This window comes from Dysidea avara, chromosome 1, assembly GCF_963678975.1.
Source record: "Dysidea avara chromosome 1, odDysAvar1.4, whole genome shotgun sequence".
Taxonomy (NCBI): domain Eukaryota; kingdom Metazoa; phylum Porifera; class Demospongiae; order Dictyoceratida; family Dysideidae; genus Dysidea; species Dysidea avara.
In genome coordinates this window covers 21,187,247-21,200,388 of record NC_089272.1, presented here as the reverse complement: position 1 = coordinate 21,200,388, position 13,142 = coordinate 21,187,247, and the positions used below count along the sequence as shown (strand labels likewise).

General features: G+C 37.7%; 1 protein-coding gene across 1 annotated transcript in view; it reads right to left on the bottom strand.

Annotated features, from left to right (window-relative positions):
• Positions 1–13,142, bottom strand: part of LOC136258997 (uncharacterized) — an 81,070-nt gene that overhangs the window by 1,237 nt on the left and 66,691 nt on the right. The gene's annotated exons all lie outside the window — the stretch shown is intronic.

Sequence of the window (13,142 nt, the reverse complement as noted above, 5' to 3'; positions counted from 1 at the left end):
ATGTATGTAAAATATTACAAGCTCTCTGAATCACTCGATTGACTCAAAGTGAAAAAGAAATACATAAAATAATCACAAAATTTGTGGAGTTGGAGAACTAGTGTATGAAGTGTTTAAAATTATCAGCAGCTTTGTTGGAGCTGCGTTTTGGTATTGTGTTTCTTTTTATGTTCCAGTAACTGTAACTTCTGCCTACTGTACATGAGAGTGCTCGTGGTATCGTAATGCCAAAAAAAATAGCACAAACAGCTTGCTTTTAAGAAAATTTGGTATGCAGTTACAACCTTAATTTGTGCTGCTTATCCTATCTATACAAAACAGCTGAGCTGTGAAAAAAGGGTGTGGCTCACAAAAAGCCTGGGTGAAAAAAGATGTGAAATCAAAGGTGGCAGCCAAGAAATGACTGCAATGGTAGGTTAATGGCAAAAACTTTAATAACAACAATTCAGGTGAATTTTGTGTTGCCTCCTCCATAGGTCTTGGCACCACATTCTCCTGAATTGTCGATATTAACATTTTTGCCATTAACCTACCATCACAGTCATTTCTTGGCTGCCACCTTCAATTTCACATCTTTTTTCACCCAGGCTTTTTGTGGGCTGCACCCTTTTTGTGGACTCTCTTGGCTGTTTTTGTATAGATATCACTTCTTTTTGTATTTGTATACTCCAAAGTCAGCCTGTGGCCAGCTATGGAGTAGTTTCTTTTACTTGTCTTTATTTTACTGCAGACAGGAGGAGACATTAAGAATAATTCTGTGGATTTTTTTATAATGATGCATATTTTCAGATACTGCATAAAATTATCACATGCCCTCTCTCCTACAGGTAGACTGCCTAGGTGGTAGCAGAAATCTCTACAAGGTAACTTGTTTATATACAGAGTAACTTCCTACGTAACTGGACTCTCTTCAGAATGACTTGTTGTAGCTGAGCTATCTACAAGGTGACTTACTTGTAGCTGAACTCCCCACAGGGTGATTTGTTTTGTAGCTGAACTCTCCACAGGGTGTATTTTTTTGCTGTTAAAGTCTCTGCCTGGTGACTTGTTTGTTACTGAGCTCTCTACAGAGTGACTTGTTTGTAGCTGAACTCTCTACAGGGTGATTTGAACTCTCTACCAGGTGACTTGCTTGCAGCTGAACTCTCTAGAGAGTGACTTTTAGTAGTTTAAATTTCTTCAGGGTGACTTGTTTGATACTGAATTCTCTATAGGTTTGTAGCTGATTTCTCCACAAGGTGACTTGTTTGTAGCTGAACTCGTGACTTCTTCGTAGCTGAACTCTCTACAGGATGATTTGTTCATGGCTGAAAACTCCACAGGGTGATTTGTTTGTAGCTAAACTCTGTACCAGGTTAGCTGAACTCTCTACAGGGTGACATGTTTGTGACTGAATTTTCCATGGGGTGATTTGTTTGGTGCTGAAATCTATACAGGGTGACTTGTTTTTGGGTGAACTCTCCACAGAGTAACTATTATGTAGCTGATTTCTCCACAAGGTGATTTGTTCGTAGCTGAACTCTTACAGGGTGACTTACTTGTGGCTGCAGTATGGTAAAGAGAACTGGTCCTGTAAAGACTTAGAGAAATTGCATGCGCCCACTCAGGCTCACTCTTGGCTACACTACTGAATGCAAATTGGTAGCTGAAATCTATACGGGATGAACTGAATTTGTCACAGGGTGATTTATTTGTAGCTGATATCTCCACCATGTGACTTGTTTATTACTGAACTCTCCATAGAGTGAATTGTTTCTGGCTGAACTCTCCGCAGAGTGACTTATTTGTAGCTGAATTCTCTACAAGATAATTTGTTTGTGGCTGAAATTTCCACTGGGTGATTTGTTTGTAGCTGAACTCAGTTGTTTGTAGCTGAATACTCTACTGAGTGGCCTGGGCACAATGTGGAGTCTATGAAATTTATAAACCTGAAGGCCCTGGCTGTAGCGCACGAGCGAAGCGAGGGTGCTACTAAGGGCCTGAGGGTTTATAGATGTCATAGACTCCACATTGTGCCCGTATCCATGGCTGATTCTGTTGTAGGCTCGGCAACAGCGGCTAGTTTTCTTGCGATAATACTAGCGCTATGGCAACTAAGCGTCCTCACGTGACCAAAATAATAGCGCTCGTTAAATCACTGCACGTGAACAATGCATAGCGATTGGATAAACTTAGATTTTGAGCATATGTTATATTGTGCCTGAAGGCGTGGAGTACATTAGAAAACAAGGTGGAGTATATGAGATTTATTACCCACCCAAAACAGCCTAATAGAGTCTAATTGTAGCTGAAATCTATACAGAGTGACATTTTTGTGGCTGAACTCTCCACAGAGGAATCTGATTTCTCCACAAGGTGATTCATTTGTAGTTAACTGAAATCTCTACAGGGTGACTTGTTTGTGGCTGCAGTATGGTAAAGAGAACTAATTCTGTAGAGTCAGAAAGACTGAAAAGAAATTGCACTCGCTCACCCGTGCCCACCCAAATTTGTAGCTGAAATCTACACAGGGTGACTTGTTTGTGGCTGAATTCTCCACAGGGTGGTTTATTTGCAACTGAAATCTCTACAGTGTGACTTGTCTATTACTGAACTCTCCATAGTTCATAGAGTGATATGTTTATAGCTGAACTCTCCACAGAGTGACTTTTTATAGCTGATTTCTCCACAAGGTAATTTGTTTGTAGCAGAACTCTCCACAGGGTGACTTTTTGTACCTGATCTCTCCACAGGGTGATTTGTTTGCAGCTAAACACTCTACCGGGTGACTTGCTTGTAGCTGAGCTCTCTACAGAATGGATTTATTGTAGCTGAACTCTCTACAGGGTGACTTAAACTCTCTACCAGATGACTTGCTTGTAGCTGAACTCTCTAAACAGTGCCTTTTTTGTAGCTTAAATCTCTTCGGGTGACCTGTTTAATACTAAATTCTCCACAGGTTTATACAGCTGAACTTTCTACAGGGTGACTTGTTTGTAGCTGAATCAAGACACTGCGGCCAAGAAAGCCAGCGACCACACCGTGAGTATATTTACAGGAAGACAAAAAAACTGCTTTTTTTACACGTGCATAGTTCCATGGCCCCTTCTCAAAAGCACGCCATTGTTGCATTACAGCTGTCTCCCAGGTAGAGTATGCCATACAGCAAATTTGATTAAATTCGCAACAGCCATTTGCGAGATATGGGCGTTCAAAGTTTCATTTTAATTTCTTCGTTTTTTTTCTTATGCCATATGGGGGTTACGGGGACTTCGATTTCTTTTCGCACACTTTGCATAAATTGCTGTAAAATGCAAACATGTAACTCGATTGTCTCGATCTTTGGCACAAACAAACGAAGAGCATGTAACGGTGGATTCACATAACAAGTTTGCTGTGAATCTGAGGAATATTCAAGGAGTTATTCACATAAAAAAGATCAAACTTCTGTCACGGCTATAGGGTAAACTGAGTATAGAAATAACTTGAAAATTGGTGTGTAGATAGGCTGATCATCGTAGCAGTACCTTTTGATAGTTTGAATAGCAATAGACTTACAGCGACAAAGTTATAAAGCAAAACCAAGCAAGTGTAAAATCGAGGGATCGAGATACTCTAATAGAGCAGTCACTGCGGGGTAAAAAAGGTGTTCAGGAAAAAACCCTTACCAGAGTTCGAACCAGGGACCTCCATACCTAATACCTGCATCCTTAACTACTGAACCACTACTACCTTGGCTGATCACCTCACTTAATTTCTGCTTTATAAATGAAATTTCTAGTTGAAATCTACTTATAATCAAATGTTTGTAATTTCATAGATCTACCAATGGAAGTACTAGATTGTTCTAGAACATTCTATGTATTTTCTATTAGAAGTCCTCAAAATATGTGCACTCTATTAGAGTATTACATTAATATTATCAAATATTGAATTAAATCATGCAATGAAATACATTTATAAGTCTGCCTTCAATAATCATCATTGTATCTACATAGAAAAGAAGAAATGTGAGTAAAAACAAACTTCAAAGTCAGCCATAGGCTACTTCAAAGTCAGCCATAGGCTACTTCAAAGTCAGCCATAGGCGGGTTATGGGGCTTTATAAAGATGTGAAATCCACACAAAAACAGCCAAGTTGTGAAAAAATGGTGTGGCCTTAAAAAGCCTGGATGAAAAAAGTTTTGAAATCAAAGGTGGCGGCCAAGAAATGGCTGCAGTGATGTTAATGCTATAAAAAAAATTAATAATGGCTGTGTGAATTGTTAAAATTTATTAGCATTAACATCATTGCAGCCATTCTTGGCCGCCACCTTTGATTTCAAAACTTTTTTACCCAAGCTTTTTAAGGCCACACCATTTTTTCACAGCTTGGTTGTTTTTGTGTGGATTCTCTATAGAGTGACTTCTTTATAGCTGAACTCTCTACAGGCAGGATGACTTGTTTGTGGCTGAACTCTCCACATGGTAACTTGATTTGGCCTGGGATTTTTCTGCACTCAGCACTCAGCACACAGTTTTCAGTTACAGGTTTCTGACTCCCTGCTTCACAAGCTTAACTCTTCACTGGCAAAATTTTTGCTTAACTCCTTGCAGATCCCTAGAGGGATAGTTGTCTAGTAAATAAATCGATTGTAGCTGAACGTTCTAATAAGGTGACTTATTATGTAGCTGAATGTTCTATTAGGGTGACTGCACTATTAGAGTATCTTGATTGCACACTTGTTACACCTATTTCACTTTCATAGTGTAGCTTAATCTGATTCCCTGTAAACCACTGAAAGAACGTTCTAAAATAATTTATTTACCTCTCTACCTGTTTTCAGCTGATTCCATTTACTAGTTTGCCCGGTTCTAAATAACTGTAGTTTGCATGACTGTTGATGTGTTGTTTTTTTCAAACCACAAGAGGATTGCACTATGATGGTACAGACCAATTTTCAGGTCATTCCTTCAAGTGGTTTACCCTGTGGCTGTGACAAAAAATTGCTATTACCACAACAAAAATCACTATTGCATTTTTTGAAAATTGCATATAACTCCCTTGTTCTTTATCCAATGTAAATGTGCTACATTACATTTTTATTGCCTTCCAAATTTGATTTTTGGGATATAAAACAGTGAAAGCATGCACAAGTTATAGTGATGTTTCTAAGTGGAGTGGAAAGAAGATGAAGAAAAATACGAAGAAACTAAGATGAACTTTGAAGGCATGTATCTCAGTGATGGCTTGGCGGATTGAGTACAAATTTGAAACAGGAGGTGCCCCACTCCGAGGCTGTTTCCACAACAAAAATAGTTAATTTCTGGTCAGGTAGTATCAAGCTATGGATGTGTCAAAATGGAATTTTCTTGGTTACTGTAAAATACACACTTGTCTGTCGTGCGCCCACACTAGCTGCACAACACATTATTGTGTGTCTTGATACTGTACAGTAGGGGACATAAAAATTTACATTTTACAATCATAAAACAATCATAATCTTAATAATTTTTTGTTTTTAGCCCTTAAACCCGCATAATCCAGAAAACTGGATTTTATAAAAAACGAATTGAAAACACACAATACTTTTGCCATTCTACATAGGCGGTTACAAACAAGCATATCTCATGAAGCGTTTATCTGATCGCTTCGAAAAACAGATTTTATTAATTGGCATAGAGTAAGCTATCTGCCAGTATATAAACTTTCAACATACAAACAAGGAACTCACCCACTACGATGTGCTGAATCATTTTCAGTCCTTCCATGTTCGTATCGCCACTGTGTTCATCCGACAGTGACGTTATCACGTGATACCTATATATCAACTGAACCGCCATCACGTGAGGAGTAAAATGAAACCAAGCAAAAGTCGATGTGACAAAGTACGGCCAAGTTATGGCTGTTTGTACATCGTTATGTGAAGAAGGAAGACGGAGGGATAGTTCTTGTACTCTTTCAGAGTGAAGCGAGTATCTCTAGGTTGGATGAACGTGATGAAGTATGGGACTGTTTGAACCAAAATTTAATGGTGAGTTAGATGGTGTATGTCATTTTTAGATAGCTTTAACAGTTTTTGTGTTATAGAGTTTAGTTTTACAAGGCATGCATGCGATCCAGTTTACTGGATTATGTGTTTTCAGTGCTTGCGTTTTATAAAACAGCTGCGGGTTTAAGGGTTAAAAATATGATTTCATCATCATTTAAATTACCAATCATAATTTTTATAAGATCACTATTCGTTGTTGAAAATGTTGATACTGGTTTATAATCATTGTAAAAAAACCATTAGTAATCAGTTTTAGTACAAATCATATTGGCACCGTTTGTAAAAATGATTTAAAAACCGATTTAAAAACGATAGTTTTTTTTCACTGTCCCTTTTTTTATAAAACGATGATGCAATAAAACAACTCATTTTTTCATCCTAATGCAATCGTTTTTTAATCATAAAATAAAACAAAAACTTTTATATGTCCACTACTATAACCTTAATATCTGAAAATTTCCTTTATCAAATATTGGAAAAATGAAAACTATACATATATGCATTGAAGTGATAACTTTGAGTAATCTTCAACATACAGTGCCGATCAAATCTAACTTCATAGTACATGCATATTGCACATTTTTCCACACACATGGATGCAACATGTACATGTGACTTGATCTTGTGTACATGTAACTACATGTGTGAAGGGAGCACCACCATAGGCGTGAGGCATGCAGCCTGGGGTATGCGTGTAGTTTACAAGTGTGACTCTGAAACAAATCACAGTAACTTGAGTACACACATAGCTGGAAAATATGTGCATGTATAACTAGCATTGTATATAGATTGTTACTGTAACATTAAAATACACACGAATGCCACATTGATGTATCATTGGTAACAGCTCCCCAGTTGCTCAAAATTCACATATGCTTAATTATTTCACTGTAGATCACGACGAGTGTAACCTGTGGATGCCATTGCTAGTCACCACTGAATAGACTGTGATTATGATTATAACTGGACAGATGCTATCAGCATCATGGGATAAGCCTGAATATTGCAGTAATTTGGTATAGATATATATGTGACTGGCTGAGCAAAAACTGGCAGTTTTTGCACATTCCTCAAATTCCATTTTATTGCATCTCTGTAATCTATAGTAACAAAAGAGTGAACAGCCAAAGTTTCAGCTTTTCGTGATGAATGATCTTGGAGTTATAGTGCTTAACAGTTGGAACAAATAAACTCTATTTGTACAGCAACAATATGAGAAATAAATTACATGCGCTTAGATAATCACTCATAACTTATGATTTAAAAAGCCAGAAAAATGGGACTTGGCTCAATTTGTGCACCATGAACTGGCAAATGAATCAAGGTATAGTGCTTTCCCTGTACTCATCCATGTTGACAAAGAAGAAGACCATTCCAACTAAGAAATGACAATGGTGAACGCTGTTTTTACCGCATCATGGCCCATAACTCACATATCCTACTCTCCATGAAAAGGCAAATCCATTGTATTGATTTGAGCTTAATTTCAGTGCGTACGAACATGATTAAAGTGTGCATAATTTTTTCATGTAGTATGTGTATTTTTACCCAGTGTATTTCAATACAGTTTTACGGCAAAATAGAATTTTGTGAAAACGCTCGATTTTTGCTCAGTGGGTCACATATTATTATGTACGTACAGTGTATTATTATCATTGGAATTGAATCTATTGTATAGGAAATAAAGAAGTTAGAGAGAAGTGTACATAATAATGCATTTTGTACAATGAGCATATCTATATCATCCTTAACATAGCTGTCGGGTGTACATTATTATTGGTGAAGTACTCAAAGTTGCTATCACAGTTAGTGTTGTCTGCGTAAAAAGGGTCTTCATTATCACTGTAAAATTGGTCATCCTGAAAATCCAATTGCTTGTGTTGGTGCCGTGTGGTGGATGTCCGGCACGAAAGGAACTTGTTCTTTGTACTCGGCAGTACAAAGAAAGTATGGTGCATCCATTCTAGTCAACAGCTGTTTGTAAAGTCACAGAATCATAATAAATAAAGTAGAATCAGAACACACCTTTATTCAATGAAGAAACATGATATGTTACAGACATGGATGTATGACAGTGTCTCAACATCCCTATGTTGCCTATAAAGCTCCCTCCTTCGTGCAAGCCAAACGCTGATGATCATCCATAATGCAAGATAGCCTCAGTAATTAATCTACACCGTTTTTTTACGGCTAACTTTGATGATGACTACAAATAAGGAAGTCCAGTAATCTATGTAGTTAACGTCATCTGTGACACTGACGATGACAACAAATAAGGAAGTTCAGTAATCTATGCTGTTACTGTAACTACATCCGTGACATTGACGATGATAATACATAAGGAAGTCCAGTAATCTATGCCATTAACTTCGCCGTGGCATTGACGATGACATGTACAAATAAGGAAGTCCAATAATCTATGCCGTCAATTTCATCCGTGGCATTGAAAATGACAGCAAATAAGGAAGTTCAGTAATCTATGCATTAAGGTGGCGGTATACTGGAAGCCATTGAAATTCCAAATATGCATACTCTCCTAAATTCAGTTCTAGCACACAGACCTTACAGGTTACATACACAAGTTAAATTGCAATTGAAGAAGTAATGTACCCTCTACTACTGGCTACAAGTTCAGAGAAGTGGGGTCTTTACTTACCAACTTACGCTACAGGTAAAATGCACCTTCAAAATAACCACTTGGTGTCAAATTTCAACGAAGGGAGCGCCTACAGATCTGTGATCACCACACTGTACATTAGTATAGGCTACTAGCTAGTGCCCAGTAACAGAGAAGACTAGGTAGCTCTCAACACACAAGAGTTATTAACCATTACAATTTTCGTGGTATCGTAAAGTTGTGGAAGCATCACGAATATTACTCACTACAGCAATAGAAGCCGTTTCTTTACACTACTGGTCACTACGCCTACGTATATTACACAAGCTAACACAAATACAGAGGTCTAACTCACTAATATACTAAAGAAAACTGACACAGAAAAACTGTCCTGACTATTTGGGATACCAAACTAAAACCACAAATTACCCTTGCTGCCAAAATTTCGCGCAAAGGATACGAATCCCCTTAAACTAAGTTTCTATACTACTCTACTTACTTTTGTGAATGTCTTCTTTACTACTACACATTAAACAACGATGAATTTCTTCTTACAACAAAACCACGTGCTTTAACACACAGCATAGCCAAATTATTATTACGTTAGTGTAATCTCGTGATCTAATAAAGCAAATTCTTGTGGTAATATTATGGCTTCACTTCATAAGGCTTCCCATTAGATAGGTTTCCGGTATACCGCTGCCTTAACTTAAGTACATCCATGACATCGACGATGGCAACAAATAAGGAAGTCCTACTGCGGGTTTTTGTGACATTAAACAACTTGTAAGGTTTCTTTTTTATGTTTAGTCATTAACTTGCCGTGTAATGAATGATGACAAGAACTCTCATTAGTTTGGGATGGGCACATGTACAACTGTTAAGATGTACAGAGTAACACTGCAAGGCAGTGCCATGAATCTGTGTAATTTTCTTCAGGACTTTATCAGTTTCAGAACTAACCTTAAAGAGTCATAGACCAGGATTACGATATCTGATTATAAACAAAATAGTCTACTGTATGTACAGTATATTGCAAATTGTACCATGCGTGTCAAACATTCAAGTATAAACAATCAATTAATAGCGTATCACATGGCTACCATACTGACTGCTTCTGATGAGACTTTTAATAACAGTGGAAATCATAAAGATATGTACGTTCATGTACACTATAGCTATGTACAATTAATAACGCAAATAGGTCATACAACAACCCATCACTACAGTATACAGCTTACCAGCAGCCTACATTCATGCAAACATGGCTTGCCAGCCTACACCTGTGTAGACGAGTGTACATGCACTTGCATTCACCCTTGAACACAAACATGTAGTAGCTGAATGTATTTTATTACACACGTGACATTTTGAAGTGCTTCTTCTTGCCAAAATGCCATTACACACATGAAGCCATACAAGATTGCACTCGGTTAGGTTTTCAGGTGTGCACTGCTTGTTGCTGATAAAATCTGTACTTATTACACTCAGTATAGGCTAGGAAGCTTAATCTGTGCTGAAGATTTCATTGCAAGGTGGTTTTTCACTCCGTGATTATTATACGTGGGTGGGTTATCCAATACTCTACTAGAGCAGTCACGTAAATTTTTAATAATGCAGTCAAGTGTATATCTGATAACAACAATCCTTGCACTGAATTTGACAGCAATTTAGTTATTGACAGGAAGAAAGAAAACGTGATTTTCACACACTCGGAGCTCTGTGCTGCCTTTACGAAACATGACGATTTTTAGTGTGAACAGCCCACCAACATCAGTACTCCATATTCAGCAAAATCGCTTCAAGCATTCCTGAAATATGAGACTTAAAAATTGGCTTAGTTTCTTTGTTTTTTCACACTCACAAAAACTGCCATAAAATGCAAATGCCATAATTACCTGATTGTCTTGAAATTTGGCACACAGAAGAGGGGTATAAAAGTGCATCTCGGTGCCAAGTTTGGCTGGAGTATGATAAACAGTCAAGGAGTTATTAGCAATTACTCATGGAAAATAACACCAATATGTTGTCATGCCTACAGGGTAAACTGCTTATGGGAAGAAGCTGAAAATCAGTGTATGGATAGGTTAATTATTGAACCTCAAACCTTTTGTGGTTTGAAAGAAATTGAGCTAAAGGCCACAAAGGTACAACCAAAAGACCAACAATGTGTAACAATTATGCAATCAAGATTAGCCAATTAAAAAAGTTTACTTGCCACACCTATCAGAAAAGCCGAGTAACACTTTGGAAATCGGTGTACAGATGGAATAATTATCTTAGAAAGGCTCAATGGTGTAGAAGAATTGGATTTAAATCGACAGAGTTGCATACCAGGAGATCTTTCTTTTCTATCAGTTTGACTCATAATATCTTACATAACAGAGTTGCCATCTTGTTTTCTAGATATTTTTAGTTTTCTACCACCATCACTAGATCTCATCCAATAACATTATGTATCCCATCCTAACTATTAATCCTAGCTGTTTCTCTTTATTTTGCTAACACTCCCTTCCTATGGAACACAATTCCCCTTTGCATTCTCCAACTGTCAAATCCAATTGCATTATGGACTACTCTTTGGTGTTTTCTTTTTGTGCATTTTAAACTGTTCTGTTTTTGTCTGTTATTATAATTGTTAATGTGTTGTGTACGTGTATTTGTATGTTTGGGTGGGGAGCACTTTTACAGGCAATGCCTTCTCTGTACCCATGTCTTTGACAAAAATTGATAATCTAATCTAGAGTTATAACACCAAATTCAACTCGGTATAGCAAGTGCAAGATCGAGATACTCTAATAGAGCAGTCACCCTAATAGAGCAGTCAACTAAGAAGTAAATTACTCTATTAAAGCATTCATCTATGTCTTGTAGAGAATTATAAGCCACTCTGTATGGAGCTTAACTACAAAATGGTCACTCTGTATAGAGATCAGCTCAACAAGCCACCCTACAAAGTGTTAAACCACATTTCAAATCACCCTGTAAGAGTATTCAGCTAGAAACAAGTCGCCCTGTAGAGAAATCAGCTAGAAACAAGTCAGCCTGTAGAGAAATCAACTTGAAACAATTCATCTTTTAGAAAGATCAGCTAGAAACCAGTCACCCTGTTGAGAGTTCATATTTCGAGTCACTCCGTTGAGAGTTCAGCTGGAAACAAGTTACCTTGTAGAGAGATCGGCTAACAAGTCACCCTGTAGAAAGATCAGCTACATAATCATCCTGTAGAGAGATCAGCTGGAAACAAATCACCTTGTAGAGAGATCAGCTACATAGAAACAAGACATCCTATAGAGAGATCAGCTGGAACTTGTAGAGCTAGAAACAAATTACCCTGTGGAAAGGATCAGCTAGACATCAAATTACCCTGTAGAAAGATCAGCTAGAAACAAGTCACTCTGCAGAGAGTTCAGCTACATTTTAAGTCACCATGTAGAAAGTTCAGTAGAAACAATTTGCCTTGTAGAGAGATCAGCTAGAAACAAGTCACACAAATCACTCTGTAGAGAGATCAGCTAGAAACAAATCACCCTTAAGAAAGATCAGCTAGAAATAAATCAACCCGTAGAGAGATCAGGTAGAAGAGTACAGTAGAAACAAGCTGCCATGTACAGAGATCAGCTAGAAACAAGTCACTATGTATAGAGAGTTCATGCAGCTATATAAGCAACTCACCACGAAGAGAGATCAGCTAGAAACAAATCACCCTGTAGAATGTTTAGCTAGAAACAAGTCATCCTATAGAAAGTTCAGCTACATTTTATAGAGTGTTTCAGCTAGAAATAAGCCACCCTGTGGAGAGTTTAGCTACGAACAAATTTCTTAGTAGAGAGATCAGCTGGAAGCAAGTTATCCTGCAAAGAGTTCAACTACATTTGAAGTCATCCTGTGGAGAGGTCAGCTAGAAACAAGTAACCCTGTCAAGCAATCAGCTACATTTCAAATTACCCTATAGAGAGACCAGCTCAAAACAAATCACCCTGTAGAGAGATCTGGTAGAAGCAAGTCACCCTCTAGAGAGTACAGCTATAAAGAAGCCACACTGTAGAGAAATCAGCCAGAAACAAATCACCCTGTAGAGATCAGCTACATTTCAAATCACCCTGTAGAAAGATCAGCTTGAAACAAATCACCCCATAGAAGGATCAATTAGAAACAAGTCACCCTGTAGAGATCAGCTAGAATCAAGTCACTCTTTAAAGAGTTCAGCTAGAAACAAGTCACCTGGTAGAAAGATCAGCTAGAAACAAATCACGCTGTGGAGAGATCAGGTAGAAAAAAATCCCTCTATCGAGAGATCAGCTGAAAAAAAAGGCACATTTGGAAAGATCAGCTTGATCAAATCACCCTGTAGAGATTCCAATTGCATTTCAAGTCACTCTGTGGAGAGTTTAGCTACAAACAAAACTTGCAGTAGACTGATCAGCAAACCGCCCTGTACAAAATTCAGTTAGAAACAAATCACCCTGTAGAGAGATCAACTTGAAACAAAATAAGAGTTCAGCCAAAAAGAA